Here is a 16414-nt window from a genome sequence, read left to right as displayed (position 1 = left end):
CAAAAAGAACAAGTGAGCGGCCACCAGGCTTTCACTGCACACAATGAACTGCCTTGCCTCTGCCTCTCTTTTAAGATGAGTGAGAGGAGACCTTCAACGAATGGACGTGATGGCCTCTCTATTTCTGTACTGGTCAAGACACGTGCCATGGGTGGGCTGACCACATTCTGATTTCCTCAAACCAGGACGCTGAGTGTATACAGGATGACACCTTACGCCATTGCACTAACTTTGCAGGTGTAACGTACTAAGACTGATATGTTATGTTACAGGGCTCTGAAGTTGAAGGCCTATATATTGTCCAAAAACAGACATAAAAAGACTTTAACATACCCAAAATGAACCTAAAAACTGGCCAAAAAAAAGGCGTAAAAATGCGATCAAAATTCAATCTTAATTCCACCTTTAATGATTTATATAATGAAGGATTTAATGTTTAAAAATTGAAATTTGTGGTGGTATGTAGTGGTGGTGAGGAAGTACAACTAGGCACCATCCTCTATGTAACACTAATCAGAGAGAAAAAAGGAAGGGGTCCCTTACTGCGAAAAATTAAGAAAGATCAGGGCCACGAAGGGTGTGAAAATGAAAGACTACTTAGGACTCCATACGTAATACCGCCGGGGTCGGAAATGAACAAAAGCTGACTAAGGGAGGTCGGATAGGGTAGATGAAAGTGAGGAGCCTGGCACAAATGAAATGAAATGGCGTATGGTTTTTAGTGAACGGAGTGTCCGAAGACATATTCGGCTCGCCAGGTGCAGGTCTTTTGATTTGAATCCCGTAGGCGACCTGCGAGTCGTGATGAGGATGAAATGATGAAGACGACACATACACGCAGTTCCCCCCTGCCAGCGAAATTAACCATTTAGCCAAGGAGGCGGACATGATTCATTTAATCTCAGTAACTCCTCTGATGAGACTGACGTCAGGAAGAGCATCCGGTCGTAAGAACACAGATTCACCTCTTAATACCCGACTCCTTATAGAAACTGGGCAATACCCAACAGTTGAACAAGCGTGGTCCAAAGTCGGCCCATTCGAACCAAGAAGAAGAAACCTGAGAAAAATCAAAGCTACTCATAAACTGTATAAATTCATTTGAAAATGTTAAAAACAAATTATAATACTTTACATTTCAGTTAAATTACATTTCACGTTGATTTTAAATTATATTAAACTTCTTAATTTTAAGTAATTATGTTCAATACATTATGTTTACACAGGTTTACAATTATATGGTTTGGCATAACAGCAGGCTTCATAGCCTGAGTCCCGCCATGTAACAAAAACAAACAAACAAACAAACAAACAAACAAACAAACAAACAAATATTAACGTTCTATAAAATTCCCAAGCTTTTGAGTCCGCCAAGCGTCTGCAGTCCACCCTTTCCCTCCACAAAGCAAAGTTTTGCGGTCCATAGATCGGGGGCTGGTTGAACAGCAGTGGTATAAGTATCAATCACTGCAGTTACACACAGAACAACTCAAGACAGACTTCGCCGTCTTGCGAAAGCACCTGGTAAAAGAGTCACGTATACCCATATGCCTTGGGCGGCACTTTACGTGGCGCTACTGATAACCAACTGGGCACACAACTGAAGGCAAAATGTCTAGGCCAAATAATAGGCCACTCAACTTCCAGGAAGCTGTTCACGGGAGGACAATGTGAAGGTCTACGACTTACTCAAGGTTAATTTGGTTACACCTTAATTCTTAAACTTCGTTCTAGTTCATCGTGGAAACAATTCTACTCATTATAATTTCCAAGGGCACGTTTATCATACTTTCCGGAAACGTGTCGTGAATTCTACCTGCCTAATTAAAGAATTGGAGATCTTATCGATCTCGGGAAGGCGGTGAATATTCTCTGCTCCAAGCCACGAACCACACTTGTTATTGCAATTGTTATTGTTATTGCTAGTGTATTGTACGGAATCCTGACTAATTTATATGATGTTTGTTGTTTAAAGGGACCTAACAGTTTGGTCATCGGTCCCTGACGGTAGGAGGTGCAATGAACTGACACGATAATTGATAATTTTGTTTAGGTCTTCGTTCACGTTATTTATAGCCAGATGAATGTCGTTTGGGTCTGTGTGTATGTATATGTCATCTGCATGTACACTATGGTGATTACATTACCCCAAAGCCAAAAATCGAAAGAGTTAAGGTCAGGTGAACGGGCAGGCCAAAGTACTGGCTTTCCCAGCCCTACGAGACCTCCGGCGTGCCAACAATTCGCTCACAGGAGCATCACTATGACATCGGCATTGTCGTGCAGGTTGCGTTTGAAAATCGGGCAATTACTTACGCAGAGCTGAACGACGTAAGTTTGTGAATTCCATCTGCTTCCATAACTGACAGAACTGATGATGATGCTTTTTGTTTAGAGGGGCCTAACATCTAGGTCATCGGCCCCTAATGGTACGAAATGAGACGAAATACAATGAAAATTTAAAAGTACAAAATTCATCCACTGACCAGAATTCAAAACGTGATGATGAATGAATGGATGAATATGAATTTAAAACTATCAGTGGATCAGACCCGCAATGCCTCACCTTCCCAGAAACAATATTACTGACCAAGGGACTGCTTCCAAAGCACAATACTGAATCGATGATGATGATGATGATGATGATGATGATGCTTGTTGTTTAGAAGGGCCTGACATCTAGGTCATCGGCCCCTAATGGTACGAAATGAAATGACAAATTAAAAGTACAAAATCATCCACTGACCAAAATTCAAAATGCGAGGACGAAGATTGGATGGATGGATGGATGGATGGATGGATGGATGGATGGATGGATGGATGGATGGATGGAAATTTAAAAATGATTAGTGGAACCGACCCGCACTTCAAGATCAATGTTGCACAGAAGCTGGCGTAAAACAATAGTATCACTGACCATGGGACTGCTTCTATAACACAGTACTGAATCGATGATGCTTATAGTCGGAAGGAGTCCAAAATCCAAGTCAGCGGCTCCTCATAATGGCACGTATCGCTAGAAAAAAACCATGGTATTTGTTATGTTGCGGTACTAATCAAAATTAGCGTAGACTTGCAGTTTTCCACACATGATGGTACTACTCACAGGTAATGAAATTCGCACTGTATTACAGACCTACGTTTTCACACAATGCGGCGCCATTGACAGGCAACGCAAACCTATGGTGTTCCATCACATAAATGTACTAACCACGGGGACTCGTACTAACCCGTGGTGTTCCTCATATAGTAGATACTAATAATAGGCAAGCCAGAACCATGGGTTCCTTCATCCTATGGTGTCGCTCATATTGTGCTACTAATCACAGGTACTGTAAAAGCCGTCGCACACTCGTTTGCTACTAATCACATACCTATTTGGTACCTAACATAGTGGTACTACGCGCAAGTAAAAGCGACCCATGGTGTTCCCTGCGTGGTGTTACTAATTACAAGTAGTCTCATGGTTCTAATATAAGCATCCCTTGGTCACCCCTTTAAGTCGCCTCTTACGACAGGCAGGGTATACCATGGTGTATTCTTCGTCTGCGACTACCACGCACAGGGGCCTGACAGAACTACTCCAAGGGAAGAATTTCCATATACGAGACGCAATACTTCACGAGGTAGGGCGCTCCGTCGCGGACATCAACAAAGACGGGTCTTCACTGGTATCCTGTGCTTTCCACACTTGTTGCAGGGGATTGCAATGCAAGCCTGTGGAGGTATGACGGTGCTCCAGTAATGATTTCGTATATATGCATATATTGTCAATATTTTCCCAGCACTCTTAATATCGATGGGGTTAGAAGAGAAATAGAGATAACAAGGAGAGGTCAGATAGGAAAGCTGAAATCGAGGTGCTTGGCACAAGTTAAAGGAAAGCCAGTATTCTTACGTCCTCGTTGAGTGGGAAGGATGATTTCCCTTAAAGCGGTCTTTTTCTACCATGAAACCTTTTTTAATGCAACGGCAGTCGAAAAATCGATTCGAAGAGTTTGCAACAATTGGTCCTTGATAAGGAGAGAGAGTACTAGAGGGAGGAGAGTTGACAGCTCGCGCGATCACTTTCCTTATCGCCCGGATGCTGTCCGCCTGGCTCTGCTCGGCCTGTCAAAATTATAAGAACGTGTCTCTCTTGGCTCCAAGTTGAGTTGTACACACAGGCGTTCATTACTACCACATGTAGGCAGATATCTGAGATTCTCCTTCACGCTTTGCCTCACATCCCCTGGCCAGAGGGAAAGGGCGTTGGAGTCTTACCTCTTCAGGGTAAGATATTGAATAATAATAATAATAATAATAATAATAATAATAATAATAATTAATCATGATGAAAATAATTTTGGCGGTAACTTTGCGGAGAAAAAACAAAGGCACTGAAATAATTTGCCTAGCATTTGCAGACGATTTCGCTATATTGTCAGAAAACCTAACAAGTGCAACAACACGAATCAATCTGTTGGAAGAGATAACTAGCCAACACGACAGGTTTGAGAATCTCCGTAGAAAAAAAATTATTACAAACATCAAGAATACTCTAAATTTTTTGGCAACAGATAATGGTATTAGTAGAAAGAGAAACGAAATTCAAATATCTGGGAGAAATAACTCAAGAAAATGGTTTAGACAAATGTAAAGTAGAAGAAAGGGCCCATGAGCATATCGTATCTCAAATAATTTTTATAACAAAAAGTGTGTCAAAAATCTTAAAATATGGCACTATACTACAATGGTGAAACCGGAATGCTTGTATGCAAGTGAATGCCTGGCACTAAACTATAGATAAACTTGAGGTAGTAGAAAGGAGAATCATGAGAAAAATCTTAGGCTAAGTGAAAACAGAAGTATAGAAATTAAGATCTAATGATGAAATATACAGGAACATAGAAAACATAACAGAAACCATGAGAAAAGGGAGACTGCAATTTTTCGGACATATTTACAGAATTGATGATTCCAGATTAACAAAAAATGATTTTCAAGTACCTTTGGGACAATAAGGTAACAACTGGCTGGATTCAAGAAGTAAAGAAAGATTTAGAAAGAAATAATATAAGAGAAGAAGAAATTATGGACAGAGAAATTTTTAGAAAAAGGGTAGTAAGTATGGAAGGATTCCAAGGAAGATTGAACAAGAAGCCTGGTGTGAAGTGGTCCGAGGACAGAAGGAAACAGCATAGTGAAAGGATGAAAGAATATTGGAAGGAGAGGAAGAGAAAAAAACAAAGTATGAAGAACTGCATTGAAATTGGCACGTGGTCCTTAGCAGGCCTCATCGGAAAAATGAAGAATACAAAATAATAATAATAATATACAAACTATGAACGGCTACAATACGAAGAATAATTCAATTAATGTAAAATTGAGTTTTTACCAGACCGTGATGCGTTCTGAAGCCTTGTATGCAGCAGAAACTCTAAATCCAGTAAGAACATTAAGGGATTAGAAATAGTGGAACGAAAGATTCACAGAAAGATCTTGAGATCGCAAAGAGCAGAGGACGGTCAATTTGAAGGCGAGCGAACCAGGAATTTTATACCAAGACAGAGAAAATCTCTGACATCATACGGAAAAGAAGTAGCGTATTCGTCGGACACATCCTGAGAATGGACCAGGGAAGGTGTAACACTAAATAATACAGTTTCTTGTGAACAAGAGGACCAAAGTACGCTGGATCCAAGAGGTACAGAGAGGATCTAGAAGAAATGGGAATACAGGAATCAGAGATACACAACAGAGTGATTTTTAAATTTAAAAAAAAATCAGGCTTGCACAGGTTTTCAGGACGAAACTAGGCCCGGAACAAAATCATCATGGACAGAAGAGCGAGGAAGGTGGCAAAGTATGAGAATGAAAGAATATTGGACAAGGAAAAAGACGAGAAGAAACGAGGCTGATACGAAATAACGTGACCCTCAGATGGCCAAGACGAAAATAATAATAATAATAATAATAATAATAATAATAATAATAATAACAATCTTCTTTCTTTATTCGAATCAGAAGTATAACAGAATAATACTACGTTTAAGAGAAACAAACTATATACACAGATATATACAAGTAAAAGGTCTTCAACAATATATGTCATACAGATGTCACGCCGATTCGGCCCAAAATTTGGCCACTTCAATGGCATTTGGACTGGCCAGCACCAAGTCTTCCATTGTGCAGTTTGATGGGCACAGTGGGCAGCATAGGAGATGTTTGGTTGTCTGAAGTTCACCACAGTCACAAAAGGCCGTATCCATGGGGAAGTTTCATTTTTGTAGATTCGCTCTGGTTCTACCCACCCCAGATCTAAGTCTGTTTAAGGACCTCCAAGTCAACCAGTCCTCGGTGTGACCGGGAGGCAACACTTCCCGTGGTTCCATCCATTGCAAGAGGCCAGGGGTCTTTAGTTTCTATTTGGTAATCCTGGCTTTGTCCGATGATCCTTCCATGTGTTCAGAAGATGTTAAAAAAGCTTTCCTCGACTTCAGTCTTCGTTGGGCAGGTTGGTATCCAAAGAGTGGATGTGAAGGCATTAGATTTGTTTTAAGCCTTTCGTTATTAGCAGAAACCTCTCTCCTGACATCACAAGGAGCAATAATAATAATAATAATAATAATAATAATAATAATAATAATAATAATAATAATAATAATAATAATAATAATAGACAACTGCATGGAGACGGGGTAAAGGGGAGTAACCGAAATATTCTGACTTTCCGCAGTCGAAGCAAATTACTGTATTTACGACGTATCATCGACATAGTCAACACGGCATCGTGCCGCTCTTTCATCAGTTCACAGCCCTTTAAATTGAGCGTTTAATTTCTTCTGATATTGAAGTCCGCTGTTCGCGATCCAGTAACTTCATCCTCAATAGTGCACCTGTTTCTTCATTCAGACACTGACGGAGAACACAACTGGCCGCTAGCACGTGCATCTCTAGTGCTGGCCACTGGATTGAGCCGGGATCGAACCCTGAGCCACTCAAGACTTCCACCTGAGATGTCCTCGATGTTACAGGTCTTAACCGAGCGGCAGTATACATCTAAATACAATCAAGTTGTCGGCCTTTCACTAAATGCACACATGAGAGTTATGATTTCACAGCGACCTTGTTGGGCCACTGTTGGACGACGAGATAGAAAGTAGATGAAGGGCTGGGTTCGAGGTTGGGGTCACTTCTCCAACCTCTGGTTTCCCACGATGAATCTAGTTCAGAGCGGCTTCCCTCTCTATTTCAGTCCGGGTCTGATTTGTTCTTCCTGTGCATTACGATTTTCTTTATCCACTGACATACTATTACGAAAAACATGTCTGAGAATTAAGTTATTAATTATTATTATCATCATCATTATTTTTACGTTATGTCGTACGGCTGATGTCTCCGTGGCTCAGACAGCAGCGCGCCAGCCTCCCACCGCTGGGTTCCGTAGTTCATTCCGGTCACTCCATCTGAGATTTGTGCTGGACAAATCGGAGACGGGACAGGATTTTCTGCGGGTACTTCGGTTTTCCTTGTCATATTTCATTCCAGTCATTAACATTTCATCAGTCAGTCATTAATCGTTGAACCAGAGGAGTGCGACAACTTCGGCAGCTTGCACAAATCCTATCCTCACCGCTAGATAGGGGGCTTCATTCATTCCATTCCTGACCTGGTCGAATGAGAGGAAATAATCTGCCTCTGTGGATCAGTGGTAGAGTGTCAGCTTCCGGATCCCAAGATAGCGAGTTCAAACCCGACAGAGGTAGTCTGATCTCTGAAGGGCGGAAAGGAGACGATGCGACACTCCATGTCGTACGGTGCTGGCATGTAAAAGATCTCTGGTGACAAAATTCATTAAATCTCAGCCATAGAGTTTCGGTTTACACGGTCTGCCATCTAGTAGGCCTAGAGTAAAACGGAACGTCGAAATTGACGAGCAGACAGCCAGATGGCGTCAAATTGAAATGTCTGCACACGGTATCTGAGGCCATATAATAATAATAATAATAATAATAATAATAATAATTTCTTAACTCGTACCAGTCCATGAGATTCTTCGGTCAGAAAGTTCGTCGTCGACCATGTCTTCCACTTGCATAACAAGCTGCAAGATTCTGTACTTGTCACTTCGCGTTATCTAGTCGAAATATTCTAACTTCCCCTTTTTACAATTGGCTTTGACGTCGCACCGACACAGATAGGTCTTATGGCGACGATGGGACAGGAAAAGGATAGGAGTAGGAAGGAAGCGGCGGTCCATCTAAACCCCTAATAGTTATGTTACTCTCGCTACATGACGGAAGAACGGGTTAGAGCGCTAGACGATACTTCCTAATAACACAATTAATTTGCGTTTGAACCTATTACTGCCTAAACGTATTTCATACCTGTAAAAAATGCACACTATTAAACCTTAATTTGGTGGTTAAGATGCTTAGTGTACAAGAAAAGTGCAAAAGGAAACACCCAGTCTAAAATTTGTTTTACGTCGCGCCGACAGAGAAGTTTCATGTCGACGATAGAATAGCAAAGGGCTAGGAGTGGAAGGAAGTGGCCTTAATTAAGGTACAGACCAGCATTTGCATGGTGTGGAAATGGGAAACCACGGAAAAAAACACTTCGAGGATGGCTGAGGTAGGGATCAAACACAGATAGATACCTGCCGGGCTGAGTGGCTCAGACGGTTGAGGCGCTGGCCTTCTAACCCCAACTTGGCAGGTTCGATCCTGGCTCAGTCCGGTGGTATTTGAAGGTGCTCAAATACGACAGCCCCGTGTCGGTAGATTTACTGGCACGTAAAAGAACTGCGGGACTAAATTCCGGCACCTCGGCGTCTCGGAAGACCTTAAAAAGTAGTTAGTGGGACGTAAAGCAAATAACATTATTATTATTAAACACAGATACCCTCTCTACTCAGTTCGCTTCCCGAGGCACCCCGTTTCATACCTCGTAGGCCTACCACTTTTCAAATTTTGGTGGCAAAGCCGGGAATCGAACAAAGGCCTCCGAGGCCAGCAATCAATCATACTAAGCACCACACCACGGAGGCGGACGTCCCTAATTCTTCTCCCTACAAAATTAATGTTTGTTCTATCTTCTCCTCGTCGTCTTCTAATTACTTTGAACCAAGAACAAATTCCACCATCATTTCCCTCAGTGGCCCGATTTTCAAAATAAATGAATTATATTATTACTAGGGCTCGGAAGTTCAGGAAAAATGTTTTCTTTCCTCTCGAGGGTCCGAAGACGATGACCGAATTATGTCCATTCTGGGTCAGTTGCGAGAAAATGGTGGGTTGTCTTTTTTGCCTTTTTCGGCGCTTTCTGTTGCTTATTGGTCCTTTTTTTAGCCATTTTTTATGTCTTAACGGCTTCTTTCGACTACATTGTTACTGCCCATTCTCTATTCGAATCATCCGTCACCTCTTAAACATCTTTTCAAGGTCATCAGAAGCTCCTCAAGGAGTTAAAGGGGAAAAAATGAAATGAAGTGAAAAATAAAACTTGTGCTTGAAAATGATGATGATGATGATGATGATGATGATGCTTGTTTAAAGGGGCCTAACATCGAGGTCATCGGCCCCTAATAGTACGAAATGAAATAACAAAAAAATTCATATTCATCCACTGACCAAAATGAAATAAAAAATGTCATGAAGAATGAATGGATGGATATGAACACTACAAAAAAAAATCAAACAAACAAAAACAGTGGATCACACACAAAAAGAAGATCGTGAATAATAGTATTACTGACCAAGCGACCACTTATAAAGCACAATGATGCTTGGTATCAATAGGAGTTGCAAAATCCACGACTAAGGCCCCACAGAATGGTACATGTCGCGAGTAAAGTAGAACCATGGTATTTGTCATTTTGGGGTACTAATCAAAGGTAGCGAAGACTCGCGGTGTTCCACACAAGATAGTACTAATCACAAGTATTGTTCTTCGTACAGGTAACGCAGACCTATGGTGTTTCGCACACAATGGCGCCACTTACAGCCAACGCAAACCGATGAGTTTCCTCACCTAGGTGTACTAGTCACGGGTGCCGGTCCCAAGGGCCCCGTGGTGTTCCACACATAGTGGGTACTAATCACAGGCAACGCAGACCCACGGTGCCGCTCATATAGTGGTACAACTCACAGGCTACGCCCAGACCCGCAGTGTTGCCCACATGGGTACAACGCACGGGTACTGGAATCCACCATGCCAGACTTTTTACTGCAACTAATCACAAAACTATTTCGTACCAATTTAGTGATACTACTCACAAGTACAGGCAACCCTTGGTGTTCCCCGCATGATGGTACGAATCAAGAGTAGTTTCATAGTTCTAATTCAATTATCCCTTGGTCGCCCCTTGTAGTCGCCTCTTACGACAGGCAGGGGATACCGCGGGTGTATTCTACATGTGAGTCCCCCACCCGCAGGGGGTTGTGCTCGAAAAAACACCAACAGGGGTATCCAGTTATGAGCAAGATGAGTGAAATATAGAAAGGAGAACATTTTGATGAATACGTTTTTGAAAAGGAAGATCTCACTTGATTGAAATATGAACCTTCAACATCCGCTGATGGGTCCCAACGTGGTGCCTGAAGACCGACGCTCCTTTACACCTAAGAACCTGGAGAAAGCTATTGTGATACACTGCAAATCCAACTGAGGTAACGTTTCCGAATTCCAATCCCCCTATGGGTGGGGGCGGTAGAACAACACCCACGGTTTCCCCTCCCTGTCGTTATAGGCGACTAAAAGAGGCTCCAAGGGCTCGTAACTTTGGAGCGTGGGTTGACGACCACCGGGCTCTTAGCTGACTCCTGGCATTGCGCCCACTCACTTGTGCCAGGCTCCTCACTTTCATCTATCGTATCCGACCTCCCTTGGTCAACTCTTGTTCTTTTCCGACCCCGACGGTATTAGAGCACTCGAGGCGTGTTCTTTTTTTTCTTTGGCCGATACCTTCATTTTTCGAAGTGTCGAAACCCTTCCATTTTCTCTCTGATTAGTGTTATATAGAGGATGACTGCCTACTGGTACTTCCTCTTAAAACAATAATCACCACCAACACTCCGAATTCCAATTACTGTAAACCTAGTGTGGTTAAGCCAAATATGACTCCAGTTATTACTAATTTCAATTTCTTTCTGCAGCATGTCCATTGGGGGTTCATTGAATTAATTCTAGGCGGAAAAAAATATTTAAATCTAAATTCTGCAAGTACTTTAAAACTAACACGGAATTTCTCTTTAAAATTATGTTAATCTAAAATTATATACTGTCTGAATGAAGCAGTATTTGAGTCATATTTTTGCATTTTAAAACAATATATTCCTTCATTGCCAGCACCGTGGTGTAGGGTAGCCTGCCTCTTTCTCGGAGACCCCGGGTTCGATTCCCGGTCAGGTCATGGATTTTTACCTGAATATGAGGGCTGGTTCGAGGTCCACTCAGTCTTACGTGATTAGAATTGAGGAGCTATCTGATTGCAAGGTAGCGGCCCCGGTCTAGAAAGCCAAGAATAACGGCCGAGAGGGTTCGTCACCTCGTAAGCTGCAGGTCTTCGGGCTTAAGGACTGTAGTGCCATAGGTTAGTTTTATATTTCTTCATTAAATATGTAATTAGAACTAAAATTATGAATAAATTTGGATCACATTTTTACGTCCTTTTAGCCAGACTTTACGTTTCTTGGACATTTTTTTAGATATTATAGGCCTTTGAGGCAATTTATAGGTCTTTAGTTTCCTTGGCTAGTTGGTCAGCGTTGAGGCCTTCGGTTCAGAGGGTCCCGGATTCGTTTCCCAGCCGGGTTGGGGATTTTAATAGAGTTTGATTAATTCTTCCGGCCCGGGGACTGGTGTTCGTGTTTGTGTCGACACTTTCCTCTTCATATTCAGACAACACACTACACTACGAACCACCACAGAAGCACGCAATAGTGATTACATCCCTCCAAATAGGGTTGGCGTCAGGAAGGGCATCCGGCCGTAAAGCAGGCCGAGACCCAGATCACATCCGCGATTCCACAAGTGTGGGAAAAGCTGTAGAACAAGCGATTCCAACTGAGGTGCTCCCACGGCCCCGGTGCTGTGCTATAGCACCGCTGAGGTGGTGGGGGAAGGAGGGGAAGTGGCAGAGGCAGAACCACAGGTCGTCAAGTAAGCGCGCAGCTTATGAAAACAATAGTATTTATGACAGTTCTGTGAACACATAAACACACAATTTATTCTGTACAAACTTTGCGTTTCCTTTAATGTACATTTAGCGTTTAAGTCGATTGCTGACATCGTTTTACGGCAACTAATTTACCAATAATGGGTACAATAGATAAGGCAGTAGAAAGTCTAAGTACAGCCTCTAAGTCCGCATCAGACGGAGAAGTCCTAGTTCTCCATTGATTTAAATTCAGAATTGAAAACTTCAGTTGTTTTTTTTTTTTTTTTTTTTTTGCAGTTTTCAGAGCAACAATAGCCCATAATGTGCTCGAACTGCGCCTTCTAAAGTATTGGGTTCAAGTATCTGCGGGACAGGAAGATAAAATAATTAAAATAATTATCTTTGTGGGTTCTTTTTTGCAATAGGTCTTATGGCGATGATGGGATAGGAAAAGGCTATGAATGCCTTAATTAAGGAAGAGCTCCAGCATTTTCTTGGTTTGAAAATGGGAACCACGGAAAACCATCTTCAGCGCTGCCGACAGTGGGGTTCGAACCCAATATCTCCCGGATGCAAGCTTACAGCTGAGCGCCGCTAACTCGCCCGGTGTTTTTTCTTAGCAGCACATCTAAGTCTAATTCTAAACAGTTCTTAATAATACAAAACCAAAAACGAAAACAAATCTCGTAAATTGCATGTAAAACAATTCCTAATGAGTAAGTTATTACGTATCTCTGAAGAACTTGCCAATTCCGATTTTAACTTAGCAATTTGTTCGGTTCTTGCTGTGCCAACAATGTCATCATAGGTGGAAACATGTTTATTGTGGTAGTGTCGTCGCACGGTTGAAGAATTTACGCTTAAAATGACATGACACATTAAACATTGAGCTTTACACTCGGTATTGAGAACAAACTATGAATCCAGCCATGAAGGATTAAACGACATTTTTAACGAAGGTGAAACCAACTGCTCCTCTGTCTGTTCTATCGAATAGATTCTACTGAGAATGACACACACACACACACACACACACACACACACACACACACACACACACTGAGGTATAGTAATTGCAACGTAAGGAAATACCCCAGAAAGTAAATATCGCCGCCCGATGCTCTTCTTTTCTCTTTTTTGTAATGGCTGATCACTGCTGCCAACCTGCCTGGTTACATATTAAAATCATCAGACATAACCATAACAAACTAACCTCAATGTAAACAGCGATAATGAATGTTTCCCTACCCTAGTAAATGATAAAAGATAAGATGAAATAAATCAAGATAATTATGAATATCTCCTCAATGAGGAATTAAGGAAATAAACACACTTTCTCACTTAAATTATCTGTCTTTATTTTGACATACAGTAGGCGTACTATAACCATATTCTTGAAAAGAGGGGCGCGTTAAACGATGCAATTTATTTAATAAGTCTTTGCAGCGTGATTTTCGAAAGTTCCAGACATCCAATGACTTCCCTTTCTTTTGCGCGAATATTTCCTTCTCTCTTCAATACCGGTAACCAGTAAGGAGAGAGATTGTTGGGCATATTTTCAGCCTGCAGGCTGGTTATATCTTCAAGCTTATCAGGAAACATATAGGAATACTAATGTGCCAAGCTCCGTGAACGGAATTTAGGTCAGCTTTCAAGTTCACTGCGGATTTGAAAATAATAATGTTATAAGTTCTACTGCCAAAATTTCGTCCCGCAAGAGTTATTTCATGTACCGGTAGATCTAGACATGAGACTGACGTATTTGAGCACTTTCATCATTTCACATAAACTATGTTATTAAATGCATTATCCGAACATGCCACAATCCTACTTACCTGGTATTAGCCAAATAGAGTTACAATCCCACAGAAAAAGAAAATATGCTTTAAATATTCTCGCAAATGTATCACTAGTGACTTTAACGGCAATGCGGTGGCAACACGCACTTCACGCTAGAGCAGTGATTGAACGTTGCCAACGTGCCAGATTAACGGTAAGGCCCCATTCACAATGCAAACGTAACCGTAAACTTAACGACGTAACGTAACCGTAAAATTAACGTAAAATTTTTGGTATTCACAATGGAGGAACGTAACATTAACGTAAAGAGTACACAGCAGCCAATCAAAACACTGCCATGTTATTTAGTACGGAAGTCAGGTTTTGGGCTATCTCGCAGTTTTATATTTCAATAACTCGATGGAATCAAACAACGTGGTAGCGGAATCCATATTACTTCAAACATCTATTGCTTTGCTCCTGGGAGCTGTGTAGGCCTACGGTACCTGAAAAGGCGATCTAAACAACAGTGCAGAAAATGGGTTCATCCCTTGAATCAAAGAAGGTTATCTCAGGGCGATTTCGGTAATCTACTGTAAGAAATGACCCTCATCAGTTCGTTTCGGACATGCGGATGAAACCTGAACTGTTTGCCTTTCTTACGATTTGCTTCCCCTTTTGTAATGAAAAGAAATGTAAAAGGTCTCCTTTACCGACATCTATGACCCTATCTATCACACCCCGATGCGATATTTGGATCTATTTGTTTGGATGATATCGTTTTCGTAAACTAGTAGTCCGTCATAATGTTAAGAAATATACAGGGACACTGTTTTATTTATGACAGGGATATTCTCTCGTCCGTTTGCCAGCGCTGCGAGCTTGTCTCCCGCCATTTATTGTCAGATTTCATTACTACAGGATATTAATTTCCACCTATTATTTTTCGGTACAGCGTATTTGTAATTCTTTTTCCTTCTATCATACATAGCCTATACACAGATTATTTTGAAAGAGAATTACAACTGTTCCGTCGAAAGAAGTCATTATATCGTGCACAACACACAATGTTTACCTCTGCTCTGATTGGCTGGTTCTTAAAGTTAACGTAAAATTAACCGCAAGAGCTTGGAGTTTGCAATCCCTTAATTTTACGGACTCGCAGTTAAGTTTACGTCGGCGCATTGCGAATGGATCCATTAGATAAGATGGCCGCTAACTTCTAAGTTAACGTTAATTTTAGGTTTACGTTACGTTACGTTTGCATTGTGAATGGGGCTTAAATGTAAGACGTCGTATCGGCAAGTAGGGTCCCTAAACTGTATGGTTACCGACACTGAAAAAGACCCAACAGCAAGAAAAGTAACCATAAATCAATATCTTAATATTACAGGGGAGAAAGGGTAAGGTTGCACCCTTAGGGTACGTCCTTACACGGAGAGGACTATAGGTGGGGAAGGAGGGGAATGGTGCTGCTGAGTGCAGCGCTGGTGCGCCCCAGCCCTAAGTGCTCGAGTTGGAAACGCCTGCTGTAGAAGAAGAATTTCCGTGCCCTAAAATTTTTCATATTCCTGGGTACCACTGATGGAAATATGATGGCAATACAAAGCAAGCACGAGGTGGGCTGGTCTGCTTTAGAATGAATGTGCATCCTACGGGCCACAGACCTCCAACTACGAGCCAAGGTAGACCGCTCACTTTCGCGCCTTTCACGGTGTTGCCACTTACCTTCATTTCCTGCCTGCCACACCAGACCACACCACAGAAGAGCACGCACAAGAGTATCGCCATCCCGAACTCAATAAGCGCTCGACCATATCAACATCTGTAGTTCAGACTGACTGGAATTCAGCTGTCACAGAACTGCTGGGTTGCTTCCAACATTTGTTCCAATCAACCAGGTTTAGGGCTGTCCGACTCACTGGCTCAATGGTCAGCGTTGAGGCCTGAGGTTCAGAGGGTCCCGGGCTTGACTCCCGGCCGGGTCGGGGATTTTAATCGTGTCTGATAAATTCTTCTGACCCGAGGACTGGGTGCTTGTATTTGTCTCAGCACTTTCCTCCTCATACTCAGAAAACCAACACACGACACTACCACCCACCACAGAAACACGCAATAGTGATTGCATCCCTCCATATAGGGTTGGCGTTAGGAAGGGCATCCGGCCGTATGACAGGGCCAAATCCACACGTGAAAAACAGTTCGCATCCGCGACCCCATAGATGTGGGAAAAGCGCTAGAAGAAGAAGAAGAAGAAGAAGAAGAAGGCGTGAGGCTACCAACACACCGAGCGAGTTGGCTGTGCGGTTAGGGGCCCACAGTTGTCAGCTTGCATAAGGAAAATACTGAGTTCGAACCCCGCTGTCGGCAGCCCTGAAGATGGTTTCCACTTCCTTGCCTATCCCTTTCAATCTTCCCATCCCCCACAAGGTCACTCGTCAGTATAGCAGGTGATGCCGCCTGGGCAAGGTACTGGTTCTCCTTCCCATT

The 16414-nt window shown here is 42.2% G+C and overlaps 1 protein-coding gene across 2 annotated transcripts in view; it reads right to left on the bottom strand.

Annotated features, from left to right (window-relative positions):
* Positions 1-16414, bottom strand: part of mtd (mustard) — a 952680-nt gene that overhangs the window by 709219 nt on the left and 227047 nt on the right. The window lies entirely within an intron of this gene.

Source organism: Anabrus simplex, chromosome 14 (genome assembly GCF_040414725.1).
Source record: "Anabrus simplex isolate iqAnaSimp1 chromosome 14, ASM4041472v1, whole genome shotgun sequence".
Lineage (NCBI taxonomy): Eukaryota > Metazoa > Arthropoda > Insecta > Orthoptera > Tettigoniidae > Anabrus > Anabrus simplex.
Note: the sequence above shows the minus strand (reverse complement) of the source record. Positions and strands in the feature narration are given on the sequence as shown.